Source organism: Canis aureus, chromosome 32, assembly GCF_053574225.1.
Source record: "Canis aureus isolate CA01 chromosome 32, VMU_Caureus_v.1.0, whole genome shotgun sequence".
Lineage (NCBI taxonomy): Eukaryota > Metazoa > Chordata > Mammalia > Carnivora > Canidae > Canis > Canis aureus.
The window spans coordinates 13,417,199-13,435,174 of record NC_135642.1 but is presented as its reverse complement, the minus strand read 5'-3'; the positions used below and the strand labels follow the sequence as shown (position 1 = coordinate 13,435,174).

Genomic DNA, 17,976 nt, shown 5'->3' with positions numbered 1-17,976 from the left:
ACACTTGCACCCCTGCTTACAGCAGCATTATTTTTTTTTTAATTTTTTTTTTTTTTTATTTTATGATAGTCACAGAGAGAGAGAGAGAGAGGCAGAGACATAGGCAGAGGGAGAAGCAGGCTCCATGCACCGGGAGCCTGATGTGGGATTCGATCCCGGGTCTCCAGGATCGCGCCCTGGGCCAAAGGCAGGCGCCAAACCGCTGCGCCACCCAGGGATCCCTACAGCAGCATTATTGACAACAGACTATGAGAGCAGCCCAAAAGTCCGTTAACTGATGAATGGATAAAGATGATGTGGTAGAAAAAAAAAAAAATGATGTGGTAGGCTCAGTCGATTAAGCATCTGGTTCTTTTTTTTTTTTTTCTTTAAGATTTTATTTATTTATTCATGATAGACACAGAGAGAGAGGCAGAAACACAGAGGGAGAAGCAGGCTCCATGCAGGGAGCCTGACACGGGACTCGATCCTAGGCCTCTAGGATCACACCCTGGGCTGAAGGTGGCGCCAAACCGCTGAGCCACCCGAGCTACACCCAAGCAACTGGCTCTTGATTTCAACTCAGGTCTGAATTCAGGGTCATGAGTTCAAGCCTCTTAAAAATAAATAAATACATAAAAATCACTTACACTTACACAGCTAACTTCATCAAAACATAAACTTTCTGGGCACCTGCATGGCTCAGTTATGCGGCCGACTCTTGATTTTTGGCTCAGGTCATGATCTCAGGGTCCTGGAATCAGGCCCCACATCCCGCTCTGAGTGAGTTTGCTTAAGGAATCTCCCTCTCTCTCCCTCCGCCCCCCTCCTCTGCTTGCATGCGTGTGCGAATTCTTGCTCTAAAATAAATAAATCTTAAAAAAAAAAACATAAACTTATATTTGTATTGATTCTTATCTGAGGCGTTAATTTAATCTAATGCACCTCTGACCATTAAGCTATAATAGCCTGTCTATCAAAAATCCATTTTGGGGGGCACCTGGGTGGCTCAGTTGGTTAAGCATCTGCCTTCAGCTCAGGTCATGATCTCAGGGTCATGAGATTGAGCCCAGAGTTCAGCTCCCTGTTCAGTGGAGAGTCGCTTCTCCCTCTCCTTGTGCTCCTTCCCCTGCTCATGTAATGTGTGTGCATGAGCTTGTGTGTGCGTGCATTCTCTCTCAAATAAATAAATCTTAAAAAACTCATTTTTTTAAATTAACAGTAAAGAATGAACAATCACCACCACGGACATACACACAATAAGAAGAAACAGAAGATTATGTGGTTTTTTACTCAATCCTAATAAAGGATTATGGACCATATCTACAGTAAAAGTATATACCTAGCTTTCCTGAATCATCCCTAGGGCTAAATTCCATCTACTCATAATTTCATACCATTCTGTCAAAGTTTCTACAACCTCACAATTTGTTAAGACTGTGGAAACAAAAAGTTAGAGCAGCACCGGTGGCACAGCGGTTTAGCGCTGCCTTCGGCTCAGGGCGTGATCCTGGAGTACTGGGATCAAGTCCCACATCCGGCTCCCTGCATGGAGCCTGTTTCTGCCTCTGCCTGTGTCTTTGCCTCTCTCTCTCTGTGTCTCTATGAATGAATGAATGAATGAATAAATAAATAAATAAATAAATAAACAGAAATTCTTTTAAAAAAAAGAAACAAAAAATTATAAAAATAAAAACTTTATTTCCTATTCTATGCAAAATCAGCCAAAATTAAAATTACAAATCAAAGATAGAAGCACATTCAATGGGAACCCTGGGTGGCTCAGCGGTTTGGCCCCTGTCTTTGGCCCAGGGTATGGTCCTGGAGTCCCGGGATCAAGTCCTGCATTGGGCTCCCTGAATGGAGCCTGCTTCTCCTTCTGCCTGTGTCTCTGCCTCCCTCTCTCTCTGTCTCTCTCAGATAAATAAATAAATAAATAAATAAATAAATAAATAAATAAATAAATAAAATCAATCTTAAAAAAAAAGAAAAGTACATTCCTTTTTTTTTAACTTATTCTAGATTTACTAGTAGGTCAAAAATCTTAAACACATTTTTCTTACAGAAAAAGAAAATTCATATTCACGTAATATTTTCACATAAAAACCTAAGATTAGAAACTCCGAAGTATAAGAGCTCTTCAAGCAATGCATAAAAAACACAAAATTGTACAAGTCTTTCCTTAAATAAGAAAAAAAAAAATCACATAAATTTTGAATCGTTTTCTTTCTCTTCTAAGATGATATCAATCCTGACACAAACCAGTCCAAATAGTATGATTTTAAGGGTTGTCAAAATGTCAAGAATGATTTTTCTCACAGACCTACCTCCATCAGCATGATTTTCCTTCCATCTATTTTATGGTTTTTTGTTTTTTTTTTTTATTCATTTATTCATGAGAGACACAGAGACAGAGAGGCAGAGACATAGGCAGAGGCAGAAACAGGCTCCATGCAGGGAGCCGGATGTGGGACTTGATCCCAGTACTCCAGGATCACGCCCTGAGCCGAAGGCAGGCGCTCAACCGCTGAGCCACCCAGGCATCTCCATCTGACTATTTTGGATTAAGGTAGAAGTTCGCAAACTATTACAACCCATACAGGCCAACTAGGGCCTGTTTTTCTTCAGTCTATAAGCTAAGAATGGTTTTTAGATTTTTAAATGGATATGGTTGGGAAAAAAAAATCAAAAGAGAAATGTTTTAGGGATCCCTGGGTGGCGCAGCGGTTTGGTGCCTGCCTTTGGCACAAGGCGCAATCCTGGAGACCCGGGATCGAATCCCACATCAGGCTCCCGGTGCATGGAGCCTGCTTCTCCCTCTGCCTATGTCTCTGCCTCTCTCTCTCTCTCTCTCTGTGTGACTATCATAAATAAATGAAAATTTAAAAATAAAATCAGTTTAAAAAAAAAGAGTAATGTTTTATAATAATAATTTCATGAACCCATATATAATTTAAGTGTCCGTAAAGAAAGTTTTATTAAAACACTGCCACATTTATTTATGTATTGTCTATGACTGCTTTTACAATGGCAGACTTCAGTATTTACAAGACCATATATGGCACTCTGATGGTTTTACATTGCTGCTCAGAACACTAGAAGTAACAGTGATGCATTATAACTTGACAGCTTTTTGAACACTATACTTACTGCCATACATTTTATTTTTTATTACCAGAGCATATCTTTCAAGTCAAAACAAGAAAAAAAGATAAAAAGTGGGCTTCAAATACACTTTTAGGGGGATCCCTGGATGGCTCAGCGGTTTAGTGCCTGCCTTCGGCCCAGGGTGTGGTCCTGGAGTCCAGGATCGAGTCCCACATCGGGCTTCCTGCATGGAGCCTGCTTCTCCCTCTGCCTGTGTCTCTGCCTCTCTCTCTCTCTCTGTGTGTGTCTCTGCCTCTCTCTGTGTCTCTCATGAATAAATAAATAAAAATCTTAAAAATATATATATATATACTTTTAAACACATTATAGATAATTTCATTATCAAATTAGATGATAAAGCATTATGTTTATCATGCACTGACACTACAGCTGTGCTGAGAAAACAATATACATCAGCATTACCAGACTATTCATCACAGTATTTTCATTTCACAGGAACACACAGTCAGAAAAATTAGAAAATTTAAACAGTAGATCTCATCACAGCTGAATTTCTTCACAAAAGTAAAAATGAGTATGCAATCAAAATAAGCTTCTGAGCAGCTCATTTGTTAGCCAAACAAAGGAAGCATTTTATCAACAGTGAGTTAATTAAATCATGTTTATAGAAGCCAAAAAAATGCATCAGAAAAATAAAATCTATTTAAGATTATAAGCCTTTTGGCAAGAACAGTCGTTCAAAGAGTTGATAAAACAAAAAAAATTATTTTGCTTATCAATTAAGAGAAGGGAGCCTGGAGGGCTCAGTCAACAGAGCATTCAAATCTTGATCTATAAATAAATAAATAAATAAACAAACAAACAAATAAATAAATAAATATTTTGATCTCAGTATCATGAGTTCAAGCCCCAAACTGGTATAATCAATCACACAGTATCAAGGCAAACGATTGAGTGTTTCCTTGACTCTTGATGAACTGACTGGAGTTAACAATACTTCTCAGTTATTACCATTTATTGGAGAAGTTAATACAAGCTTTAAGTATCTAAGTAATTACAATCAGCCTAAATAAATAATCTACATGGAACAACAGGCAAGATTTTCAAAAATCCTGGGAAAATACTAATTCAGTGCAACCTGAAGTGGAATCTGTTAAGATGCGTTACAACTGATAGTGGTAAAAATACATGTGGGCAGAAAAAAGTCTTAACTGAACAAATTTACAAAGCTCATGAAAATGTTTAAAGTCTATGGTTAAAAAAAAAAAAAAAGCCTATGGTCATTCATTGCAACATTTATCAGAAAACAGTCTGCAGAAAATCTCTATCATGTGTTATTCAACCAGCAGTGTCAACAGTTAACTTTGAAGAAAAAAAAAAACTTAACCTTGCTCTCATGGACTTAACTATCCTTGATTCCATGAATTTTTGTCAAAAATAGAAGATGTGGGCAGCCCCAGTGGCCCAGCGGTTTAGCGTCGCCTTCAGCCGGGGGTGTGATCCTGGAGACCTGGGATCCAGTCCCCGGTCAGGCTCCCTGCATGGAGCCTGCTTCTCCCTCTGCCTGGTGTGTGTGTGTGTGTGTGTGTGTGTGTGTGTGAGATGAATAAACAAATCTTTAAAAAAAAAAAAAAAGAAATAGAAGATGTATATCCTGATTTGCCTTTCCATCAAGAAGTTGACAGGTTTAGCAGTGGTAAAGTTTTACTGCAATTTTTCTAGCTGAAATTTTTCTGAATGAGAAGAACCACCCTTAACCACTATTACTGAACACTAAAATAGCTTTGGAGGGATCCCTGGGTGGCGCAGCAGTTTGGCGCCTGCCTTTGGCCCAGGGCGCGATCCTGGAGACCCGGGATCGAATCCCACGTCGGGCTCCCGGTGCATGGAGCCTGCTTCTCCCTCTGCCTGTGTCTCTGTCTCTCTCTCTCTCTCTCTCTCTCTGTGTGACTATCATTCATAAATAAAATAAAATAAAATAAAATAAAATAAAATAGCTTTGGAAATTTAACTTTTCCTATAGACTGGATAATGTTTCTCAATGAAATCAACCTAAAATCAAAAGGCAAAGTGGTTACGTGGAAAAAAAAAAGTGATTATGTGGAAAACTTATACTGCAACTAAGTCCTTTGAATGAAAATAAACATGGTTTGAATCCAAGTAATGTCAAGCTACATACACACACATTGTCAAGAGTTAGGACAATAAAAAAAAAAAAAAAGGACAATATGCAAGATGTTCCTTCCCACACCTCACATCTATTAGGATGATTATCATCAAAAAGACAAAAGATAATAAATGCTAGCAAGAATGCAGAGAAAAGGGAACGCTTGCACTACTCACAGAACTATAAATTGGCATAGCCACTATGGAAAACAATATGGAGGTTCCTCAACAAACCGAAAACAACTACCATAGCATTTCCACTTCTGAATATATTATCCAAAGGAAAGAAATCATTGTATGGATGAGATACCTGCACTCCCATGTTCACTGCAGCATGATTTCTCATGGCCAAGACATGGAAGCAATCTAAGTATTCATCAACAAATGAATAAAGAAAATGTGATATATATTTGTGTACACACACACACACAAACACACACATATGTAATGAAAAACTATTCAGCCATAAAAATGAAGAAATCCTGCCATTTGCAACAACATGGATGGACCTTGGGGACATTACACTAAATGAAAAAGGCAAATACTGTATCTTACTTATATGCTGAATCTTTAAAAAAAAAAAGAGAGAGACCAGATTTGATGTTACCAGGGGCAAGAGAGTTGCCAGGGTAGAGGAACAGGGTGCAAGTGGTCAAAACATACAAACTTCAAGTTGTAAGATGAATGAGTGCTGGGGAATGTCATGTATAACTATAGTTTAAAAAAATAAATAAAAATTAAAAATTAGGGGATCCCTGGGTGGCGCAGCGGTTTGGCGCCTGCCTTTGGCCCAGGGCGTGATCCTGGAGACCCGGGATCGAATCCCACGTCGGGCTCCTGGTGCATGGAGCCTGCTTCTCCCTCTGCCTGTGTCTCTGCCCCTCTCTCTCTCTCTCTCTCTCTATCATAAATAAATTAAAAAAAAAATTAAAAAAAAAAATTAAAAATTAAAAAAAAGTTAACTATAGTTAACACTGATACATGGTATATTTGAAAGTTGCTCAGAAACTCAATCCTAAAAGTTATCATAAGTAAAAAAAAATACTTTTCCCCATTTTTTTTTTTTTAATTTTTTTATTTATTTATGATAGTCACAGAGAGAGAGAGAGAGAGAGAGGCAGAGACATAGGCAGAGGGAGAAGCAGGCTCCATGCACCGGGAGCCTGATGTGGGATTCGATCCCGGGTCTCCAGGATCGCGCCCTGGGCCAAAGGCAGGCGCCAAACCGCTGCGCCACCCAGGGACCCCATTTTGCTTTTTTTGTATCTATATGAGATGGTAAATATAACAACCATTGTAATCACTTCACAATATATGTATGTCATTACACTCCACACCTTAAATAGTGCTTCTTATATATTTTATATCTATTTTATTTTTATTTCTTAATTTTTATTTATTTATGATAGTCACAGAGAGAGAGAGAGAGAGAGAGAGGCAGAGACACAGGCAGAGGGAGAAGCAGGCTCCATGCACTGGGAGCCCAACGTGGGACTCGATCCTGGGTCTCCAGGATCGCGCCCTGGGCCAAAGGCAAGCGCTAAACCGCTACGCCACCCAGGGATCCCTATATCTATTTTATATCTCAATAAATTGAAATTGGAAAAAAAGTAAAAATGATGTCCATTCCTATACAAATTCATAACAGATCTACATTCCAAGTTCAAACTATAGTTTCACCAATGATTTTCAGACCTCATTACAATTGAAAATCTATTTACCTATGCCTGTGCAGCTAAAGATTTCCACTTAGCCTTAAATTGAAGTGGGTAATATGTAATTCATATTAAAAGAGAAGTATCAAGAAGAAAAATCTGGCAATTCTCTAAACACCTTCCAAACAATGTACATGCTCAATTAGAAGCATGCCTGTGAACTGTTATCAATATTTGGCAGTAACTTTCTGTGTAAAAGACATTTTCAAAGATGAAATACAGGGGGACCTGGGTGGCTCAGTCAGTTAAGTGTCCAACTCTTAATTTCAGCTCAGGTCATGATCTCAGAGTTGTAAGATCAAGCCCAGCATCCAGTTCCACCAGCATGGAGCAAGGTTAAGATTCTCTCTCCCCCTCTCTAAAAGAAAAAAGAAAAAAAGAAAAAAAAAGAAACACAAAACTTCAAACAGATCAATGATAACAGATGAATATTTCCAACCCCTTTTGATGCTATGAAACACTGATTCTGAACCTCAATTAAATAAAATGTTACCCCAAAAAATTAATTAATTTTAAAAATGTTACCCTCCTCAAAAAAGAAATCCATTTTCCTCATCAGTGGGGATTACCCCCACCCCCCAAAAAAGACTATTATTACAGTTTAAATTTCATTAATAAAAAAAAATTGTGGAAATTTGTTTTTTCTCATTACAGATGTACCTACATAATACCCTATTTTCCTCTTGTCCCACAAAACCTAAAATATTTACTATTTTAGGTTTCTAGGTCCTCTACAAAAAAGGTTTGCTAACCCTTAAGTTAAAGCATTATCTCTACTTGATAGCTATACCACCTTGACATCAATTAACTTCTCTAAGTCTTTGTTTTCATATTTATAAAATGAGGGTTGAATAAAATCTCTATGGTACTTTCCAACCTTAATATTCCATAACTAATAGTATCTTCTATATTAATTTCATATAATAGTATTTTTTTTAATTAATTAATTATTTATTTATTTATGATAGTCACACAGAGAGAGATAGAGAGGCAGAGACATAGGCAGAGGGAGAAGCAGGCTCCATGCACCGGGAGCCCGATGTAGGATTTGATCCCGGGTCTCCAGGATCGCGCCCTGGGCCAAAGGCAGGCGCCAAACCGCTGCGCCACCCAGGGATCCCGTAATTTCATATAATAGTATTTTGAATGGGAGCTTATAACAGTTTATAAAATATGAAGAAATGTCCTACTGCTTAAAGTATAAAGAAATATTTTATTAAATCACAGAACACCAACAAGTGATTCTGAGACAATCGGCTACATAATATGAAAGTGGACCCCAATTTCATACCATATGCAAAAATTAATCCAAAACAGATCTACAAGAAAACAAAACAAAACAAAACAAAAACAGATCATAAAGGAGGATGATCATGATCTAGAAATTGCAGTAGAAAGGCAAGTGAATACTAGTCACTCCTGGTTCTGTGGAATTATGGACTGGAGTAGAGAGAGCTGTGAGAACATCTTCATGGAGAGCCAGGTTTACATTGAGGTAAATAAGTAGATGCAGTATCGTTCAAAAAGATTGAGGAAGCCTAGGATTTGGTAATGGGAGAATGATTATTTTCTTGGGCATAATGGAAAAGATTTGGACATGTGACATTATGGGAGAAATCAGGGTTGAGGACATTTAGACAAGGAAATTAGATCATGGTGGGGATATAATTGCCTTGAATGCTGGAAGTGTTTTTTTTTTTTTTTTTTTTTGGAAGTTTTTGATTGGGCTCTATTGTCTGAACTTTGATACAGGTTATTTTGGTACAGAAACTGGTTTAAATTATGTGACTTCATTTCATAGCGGTGGTAAAGTCTTTTATAGAGTTAATAGCAAGGGCAACAAAGACCATATTCAGGTGAGAAATTGATGTCCTAAGCAAAGTTCAAGTGTTGCTTGTTAGAGAAGGGCTCTCAGGAGGAATGTGGTCAAGGACTGGTTGTGTCCAAGGACCCCTGTGATGTTTGTACAAGGGTTATAAACCTATGCCGGGGTGGGGGATGTGGTGACAAGGATTATTTTAGAATAGAGTGGTTATAAGTTTAAAATTGAATGGCTTGTGTATGTAAACTAGAAGCAAATGGAAATTTTGTTTTAGGATGGTGGGACATAGGTTAATTTTTTATTTTAAAATGTGCTAGAACTTTTGTAAAAAAAGTTAAGGAGAAATGAGAACTATGGATTTTTGGAGAGCTTTTATATGAATTAGGAATTTTGTTTTATTTTTTTATTTTTATTTTTATTTTTTTATGAATTAGGAATTTTGGTTGCAAGTGACAGAAAATCCAACCCAAATTGCCTAAAAAAGAGAATACTTTGTCTTATGTTACTGAAAAGTCTAGGGAAAGCACTGGCTTCACGAATGGCTTTTGTAGTTTAGGTGATGTTACCAGGACCTAGTCTTCTCCTTTCTCTGAACTCAAATCTGCCCTTCACTGTGTGTTAATTTATTTGATTTTTAGGTTTCATATGGCAGCAAGGCGACTGAAATACCAGCTCCAGTTGCTGCCTTTACAGTTCAAGTGTAGTAGAAAGAACTTCTCTTCATCTAGCAACTCATACAAAAGTCCCATGCTTAACTGTCAATGACAGGGTCCATGTGTCCATGTGTTACAGTCTGGGGAATGTGATGCTGTGATTTATTTGTATTAAGTTACTAGTGCTTACAGGTTTGGATCACTGTCTCTCCTGTTTGGACCCCTTTATGTACAGAGGAATAGTCATGTATGTCTGGATTTTCCTTTACGTGTAGATTGCTTCTGTATCAGAGTATCTGAGATTTTGTCCATTTAGTATTTCTACAACGAATGCAGTGAGTACTGAGCTTTGTGAAAGGCACAATTTGAGGTACTTTTGCCAATTCTAAGATGAATAAACCTAGTCTTTGTTTTCAAGGTGACTGCTTAGTAGGGTTATTGGTATGGGTTTGCTTTTTTCCATCACAGGTAATAAAGAGATATTTGGATTTCTTTAAGAAGTGGTCGTTCATTACACAGATCTACATGGTAAAAGAGAGCCTGGAATGCCTTAATAATCCAAGATGAGCAGTGTGGATCCATTCCACAGAAACTGGAATGTTGTATGGGAACTGTAGGGATCCACTGAAGCTATAGAGAATATGTTTTCTTCTAGCCTTTTCAGCATGTGAATTTGTTATTCTTCCTTTGCATTAGGGGTTCTTTATTTATTTTAAGGAGACAGTGAGAAGGAAAGGGAGAGAGAGGATATTCAGCAGAATCCCCACTGAGCAAGGAGCCTGAAGCAGGGCTTGATCCCATGACCCTGAGATCATGACCTGAACAGAAATCTAAGAGACTGACACTTAAATGACTGAGCCACCCAGGTGTTCCTTCCCCTCAATAATTCTTTCAATCATTTTCTCAATTCAAGCCCCCCGATCACCCTTGTCCAGGCCCTTCATTAGCAACCAACAATCCTGCTTCTGATCTTACAAAGATATACAAACTACCAGGAATGCCCTCCCTCTACCCTTATTCCCCTACCTATAACCTTATCTGTAGTCAGACATCTCCTTACCTATTTTTATTTCAGTCCCATAAAATGAGGCATTCCTCCTCCTGTATAAAGCCAATCCATATGCTGTCTCTATCACTGACCCACATCATGACTCCCACCTGCTTCCTGCCTCATTCAACATCTTGCTCTATCAGACACACCACATCCTGAATCTGCAACCTCTCCTTCCGTATTAGTACCTTTCCTTCAGCACATACACAAGTTTTAATGTTTAAAGAAAGTCCTTCCTGACTCCCATCCAGCCTTCTCAGCAAACCTTCTCATGGGGAAAGGAAAAAGAGAAAAAGGAGAATGAATAGTTATTCATTCTCCTTTTTCTCTTTTTCCTTTCCCCATTTCCTATTCTCTTCTTCCTTCCCCTCCAACTCTCCCTCTCTTACCCCTTCTCACTACCGTGCTCCCTTCCCCACTCCCTCTCCCCTCCTCTATCCTCTTCTGGTCCTTCTCCTTTATCACCTGCCAGTTTACTCTTCTACCAACTGTAAGGAGTTTACCTTAACTCCCGACTGATACTACTTTTAGGGTCACCATGACTTTTTTTTTTTAAGATTTTATTTATTTATTCATGAGACACACAGAGAGAGAGAGAGAGAGAGAGAGGCAAAGACACAGGCAGAGGGAGAAGCAGGCTCCATGCAGGGAGCCCAACGTGGGACCAGATCCAGGCACTCTAGGATCATGTCCTGAGCCGAAGCACTCACTCAACCGCTAAGCCACCCAAGCTTGCATCCCGGGTCACCATGACTTCTTAATCACCTAGTCAAATTAATATTTTTGTCTTTATTTTTCTATACCAATGTACTGTATTTGGCACTGTTACTGTTTCCCTCTTAATATTCTCTACTCACTAGCATATTGGGTAACATATAGTAGGCACTCATATATTTGAATAAATTAACAGGGGTACAAAATGAAATAGTATCATGCGCTTTTGTCAGGGAATGAATAAGAATCAATATCCCATGAAATGTTCATGGTAATTAACTACACTATCAAGGGCCAAATCAGACTAAGCAGCATGTATCAGTAGTGGAACAATTAATTCAATTATATCGTTTTCTCAAGTCATCTTCAGCACCCAGAAATCATAAACAGAAATTCAAGACTGATGCTAAACAAAGGCAAAGGAATGGAAATGCTAACAAAATCTAGAGTGCTAAGAAAAATCACAGTACAAAAAAAAAAGCACACAATACAAATTTTTTTTTATTAAATAACATGTGACAGACTCCCTACATATAAATACTCTATGTCATAAGGATCATAAGGATACAGATAAAGCAGAAAAGAGCTGATGCACCAAATCAATCAGATGCATAAAAACTTGAAGTTTAGTTTTCTCAAAAGTTTGTGGGGTTTTTTCCCATTGAGGCATTTCATCTGCACGTGTGTATTACAACCCTAGAAAGAATCCCAGGATTTTCCCTCCTGTATGTTTTCATTTTGCTTCTTCATGGTCCGTGATACCAGCTGAGGTTGTCAGTACAATGAAACCAAACGGGAGCAGATTATTCTGCCATTTTTCTAGATCTTTGAGTTGTACATTAAATCTGGGGCTGATCACTCCACTTGTTTAACCTGCCTATGAGGGTCACAACAATTTCCCCAGCTCTGTGATCATCAATCATTTCAAATTCACCAGTGTAACCATGCTTCATCATCACCATTAGAAGCAATGACTTTGGAGCATGGCCTAAAAGGAACCTGGTGTTTGCCTTTCTCTTCAGCATTTTTAATGCTCTTGAGTCCATCTGCTAGGACATTCATGTGCACCATTACAGCCACACAGAAATATGGCAGAAAAGAGCTAAGCATATTAATCTGAGGCACCAAATCCTTAAAAGAGTTCACAAAAACTTCTAGTTTTTTTTTATGTTTTTTCAAATATTTTCAGAAAAGAACAAGCAGAAGACACACAAGAATGTAGAATTCCTGCAGTCTCATGCCAAATTCGAACTACTGAAAAATTCACTTTACTTTGTTTCTAGATAGATTTCTTCCCACACATTTTCCCCTAATTATTCCCATCATCAACATTTTAAATGATTTCAAGTGCTAATATCAGCAGTTCTTATTTAAACACATTCCTGACTTGCAAAGAAACCTTTCCAGAGGGCAGCCCGGGTGGCTCAGTGGTTTAGCACTGCCTTCAGCCCAGGGCGTGATTCCTGGGGACCCAGGATCTAGTCCCACATCGGGCTCCCTGCATGGAGCCTGCTTCTCCTTCTGCCTGTGTCTCTGCCTCTCTCTCTGTCTCTCATGAATAAATAAATAAAATCTTAAAAAAAAAAAAAAAAGAAAAGAAAGAAAGAAAGAAAAGAAAAGAAAAGAAAAGAAAAAAGAAACCTTTCCAGATATAAGGTAAAGCCTGAGAGGCCTAAGACTCTCACATTACAGCCCTAAAACAACAGAATCTCCAGTATCTTCTTGCTATTTGAAACATTTTTAGTAAGTTTAAAAAAAAAAAATTGAAAGGGAGAAAGAGTATGTGCATGCACGCACAAGGAGGAAGTACAGAGGGAGAGGGAGAGAGAAACCCAAGCCGACTTTGCAGTGAGCAGGGAGCTGAAAATAGGGTTCCATCTCATAACACTGAGGTCAGACCTGAGCCAAAACCAAGACTAGGATGTGTAATCCACTGCACCACCCATGCCCCCAGATTTAGTAAGCTTTTTTTTTTTTTTTTGAAGACTTATTTATTTATTCATGAGAGACACAGAGAGAGAGAAAGAGAAGCAGAGACATAGGCAGAGGAAGAAGCAGGCTCCCTACAGGAGCCCGATGTGGGACTCAATCCAAGAACTCCAGGGTCATGCTCTGAGCCAAATGCAGACAGATGCTGAGCCACCCAGGCATCCCTAGTAAGCTTTATTTTTTTTTCCTAGTAAGCTTTATATACTCTATACAAAGCATATATAACTTTCTCTAACATATTATTAACAGTAAGCTACAGATTTACATGGTATTTCAAGTTTCTAAAGCATTTTAACATATACGTTGTTTTTTTTTTTAATCTACACCTTTATTTATTTACTTTTCAGTAAGTTTAAATCCTTGAGGGGTACAGCATCACACAGATTCTGTGGCCAATGGCTTTCGCAGGAAGGTTGCTTTGGAATTTGGCACGAACCATGTTTCCATGAGCACGAGTTACTTTTCCCCAGATTACTCTGGTTTTGGTTTGCCACCAGGAGTTACTGTGTTGTTCTTTGCTTTGTACACATACATAAGCACATCGCTTGCCGAGATAGAACTCAGTTTCATCTCGAACATAAACACCTTCGATCATAAACACCTTCTATCTTAAGTAGAGCTGTGTGTGCTCCCTCTGGTTCCGGAGACCCCGTTATAGCCGGCAAAAATGGCCTTGGACCAAAGCCTTCCAGACATAGTCGTCGCTTTAGGAGTCCTGTTCCCAGCAGGCCTCCACAGGCTCCAAGATGGCGGAAAGAGAGAAGCCTACTTTGTTCATTTTTAACTCACATGAAGTCTCTAATACAGTCAAGGCAAGCATTAATATTCTTTTACAGTAAGAAAACTAAAACCTAAATTGTCCACTGATTATAAATCACATAGCTAAAATGTGACAATGAGGCACAACCACCTCCAATTCTTATCTCTCCTACTGCTTCGTCCTCAATCACTTACCTGCAACCTTCCTATCCATCTTAAAGGAAGGGGGTAATCTCTGTTTTCTAAAACCAGTCCCCACCCAGACTCTTAAGCCTAGAACCCCCAAAGCCTGCAGAATCTTCAAGTAACTCCTTTTTCCCACCCACAATATCTCCCTTTCCTCTAACTACATCTCCACATTCTATAAATATGATCAACTCTTCCTCTCCTTAAAAAAAAAAAAAAAAATTCCTCAACTCTGCCTATCCTACAAAGTGTGATCTACTCTCTTTCCATCCTTTCCCTGTTTAAACTCTTAAAAGTTGACAACTGTAGGCACCTGTATCACACTTTTATCTCTCCACTAAAACATTTATTAAAAATAATAATAATAGGGGATCCCTGGGTGGCTCAGCGGTTTGGCGCCTGCCTTTGACCCAGGGCGCGATCCTGGAGTCCGGGGATCAAGTCCCACATCAGGCTCCCGGCATGGAGCCTGCTTCTCCCTCTGCCTGTGTCTCTGCCTCTCTCTATGTATGTGTCTATCATAAATAAATAAATCTTAAAATAATAATAATAATAAAATAAAACATTTATTAATTGAAGGTCACCAGAGAATTTTTAGTGGCCAAACCCAATAATCACTCTTCAGTTCTTATCCTTAGGTGTTCAGTCTTTGTCCTAAGGTAACGGACACCACCGATCACTCTACCCTTCCTAAAACTTTTGTCACCCCTGAGCTCTAGGTCTTTCTTTCATTTTCCTACCACTGACTTCTTTTTAACCTTATTTAACTTATCCTTTGCAAATTATCTACCTACACATTTCTGCAGAGGTTCCCCTCCCTGCCTTTTCTCTTCAGCTAAACACTCTCCCTGAACAATCTCGTCAATGCCAATGCCCTCAATTACTAAGCATATGGCTATGATTTCCTAAACTTTATGGTCTCAACAAACACTTTTTCTTTTTTTTTTAGGAGAAAGCTAAAACAAAACAAAAATGAGTATTTATCAAATCTCTGGGCAGGAAAAAGAAGAGAGAACCATTTTGTAAGCTTGGAAACAAAGAAAACACAGGGGCACCTGGGTGGCTCAGTAGGTCAAGCGTCTACCTTCAGTTCAGTTCTTGATCTCAGGGTCCTGGGATCGAGCCCTGCATGGGGCTCCCTGCTCACCAGGGAGTCTACTTCTCCTTCTCCCTCTGTGTGCTCTCTCTCAAACAAAAAAATAAAATTAAAAAAAAAAAAAAACACAGATTTGATTGTACAAAAAATTTAAAGTTCTATAAGCTAAGACAAACAACATGTGAAATAAGGAAAATATGCATATTACACACATATCCATAAATATATAACTTGATAAATAAATGGAAAAATAAGGATATTTAGAAAGAAAGCAAACTGTTTCTAAAAACCACTAAAAATGTTCAACATTACTAGCAATTAAAGAAGTTCACTTCAGGCTTTTTTTTTTTTTTTTTTTTAAGATTTATTTATTCATGAGAGACAAAGAGAGAAGCAGAGACACAGGCAGAGGGAGAAGTAGGCTCCCTGCGGAGAGAGACAGAGGCAAGACTCCACCCCTGGACCCCAGGATTCTGACCTGAGACAAAGGCAGACTCAACCACTGAGCCACCCAGGTGCCCCCAGGCTATTATTTTTTAATACTGGCAATCCATATAGCTTTCATAAAATTTTAAAACTGTCCTTGAATCCTCCAAATCAAGAATTACCACTACTCTAGAGGCACCACATGGCTGAGCTGGTAAGAGCATCCGACTCTTGATCTGGGCTCAGGTCATGATCTGATGGTCATGAGATGGAGCCCCAAGCCCTGCGGCTGGCTCCTCACTCAGTGGGGAGTCTACTTGAAGATTATTTCCCTCTGCCCCTCCCCACTCATGTGTGCCGGCTTTCCCTCTCTCTCTAAAATAAATAAATAAAATCTACGTTAAAAAAAACTACTACTATTCAAGACACATCTCTATTCATGTTCTAAGACTGCATTACGTGGTGTGGGGGAGCTTTAGAACTTTGACAATCAGCAGTTAGTTCTCATCCATAACTATCTGCAGATTTTTTTTAACTGATGCCAGAAACATAGGTAACCAATATACAGAGCTTATTTGGTGAATCTTCAACATTACTCTGTTTTCTGGACAAACACCTATAGATATGGTATGGGACATTACTAATTCCCTTTGCCCAGATAGATTTGTTGAGCCTGGTGACAACACACACATCTGGAGCTCCCCTCTCCTTCATGGCAAATTTCTGGGTCTCTTTGAGTGCCCAAAGGGCACACTTCTTCAAGTCTACTCCATGAGTGCACTTGCTAATGGTGAGAGTGTGTCCTCTGGTCACTACCTCAATGATGGCAGAATGGCCCTTCCTTTTCTCACCACCCTGCTTTGAGCTATGTGTCAGGTTTCAGTTGGAAAGAGCTACGAGTCAGGTCTCAGTTGGAAAGGAAGAATGTGAGATATTATTGCATTAGCTTTTAAATAACATTATGCTATGTTCTTAACGCTCATAGTCATACCTACCACATGTCAGGCACTCTTCTAGGTGCTAGAGGATACAGCAGTGAGCAAAACAGATAAAAATCACTGTCCCAGGATCCCTGGGTGGCTCAGCAGTTTGGCACCTGCCTTCGGCCCGGGGTATGATCCTGGGGTCCTGGGATCGAGTCCCACGTCAGGCTTCCTGCATAGAGCCGGCTTCTCCCACTACCTGTGTCTCTGCCTCTCTCTCTCTCTCTCTCTGTCTCTCATGAATAAATAAATAAAATAATTTTTTTTAAATCACTGTCCCGGGGATCCCTGGGTGGCGCAGCGGTTTGGCACCTGCCTTTGGCCCAGGGCGCAATCCTGGAGACCCGGGATTGAGTCCCACATCGGGCTTCCGGTGCATGGAGCCTGCTTCTCTCTCTGCCTGTGTCTCTACCTCTCTCTCTCTCTCTCTCTCTGTGTGTGTGACTATCATAAATAAATAAAAAATTTAAAAAATAAAAAAATAAATCACTGTCCCTCTGGAGCTTTTACAGGATTCCAGTCTAGGGATGGGAAGAAGAGACAAATAAAATAAAATAGGTAATATATAGGGATCCCTGTGTGGCGCAGCGGTTTGGCGCCTGCCTTTGGCCCAGGGCGCGATCCTGGAGACCCGGGATCAAATCCCACGTCAGGCTCCCGGTGCATGGAGCCTGCTTCTCCCTCTGCCTGTGTCTCTGCCTCTCTCTCTCTCACTGTGTGCCTATCATAAATAAATAAAAATTTTTAAAAAAATTAAAAAAAAATATGTAATATATATGTTATATGGTGACTAAGTGCCATGGAAATAATGTAGGAAAGGAAATTAGCAGTGTTGAGAAGGGTTATAAGTTTAAATAGTGTGGTTAAGGACTCAATGAAAAGGTGACATTTAAGTAAAGGGAAGATGTGAGGGAATAAGCCACATCTGAGTGAATATGCCAGGCAAAGGCCTGCAGGTAGAACCTTTCCCAGAGTGTTTGAGGGATAGCAAGGAAGCATTAAAGCTAAAGAGAAGTGATAGAGAAGAATAAGAATTGAAAATGAGATCAGGGGATGCCTGGATGGCTCAGCGGTTGAGCATCTGCCTTTGGCTCAGGTCGTGATTCCACAGTCCTGGGATCAAGTCCCACACTGGGCTTCCCGCATGGAGCCTGCTTCTCCCTGTGCCTATGTCTCTGCCTCTCTCTCTGTGTCTCTCATGAATAAATAAATAAAGTCTTAAAAAAAAAATGAGATCAGAGGAAATAATTGGGGGAAGAGGAATCAAATTACTTAATGTCCACATGGGTCCTGAGTATCTCTACACATATCTTCTGAGTATGCTAAACC

At 39.4% G+C, this 17,976-nt stretch overlaps 1 protein-coding gene and 1 pseudogene across 3 annotated transcripts in view; both read right to left on the bottom strand.

Annotated features, from left to right (window-relative positions):
• Nucleotides 1-17,976, bottom strand: part of MGA (MAX dimerization protein MGA) — a 172,883-nt gene that overhangs the window by 116,199 nt on the left and 38,708 nt on the right. The window lies entirely within an intron of this gene.
• On the bottom strand, nt 11,416-12,775 carry LOC144303050 (small ribosomal subunit protein uS8 pseudogene; annotated as a pseudogene).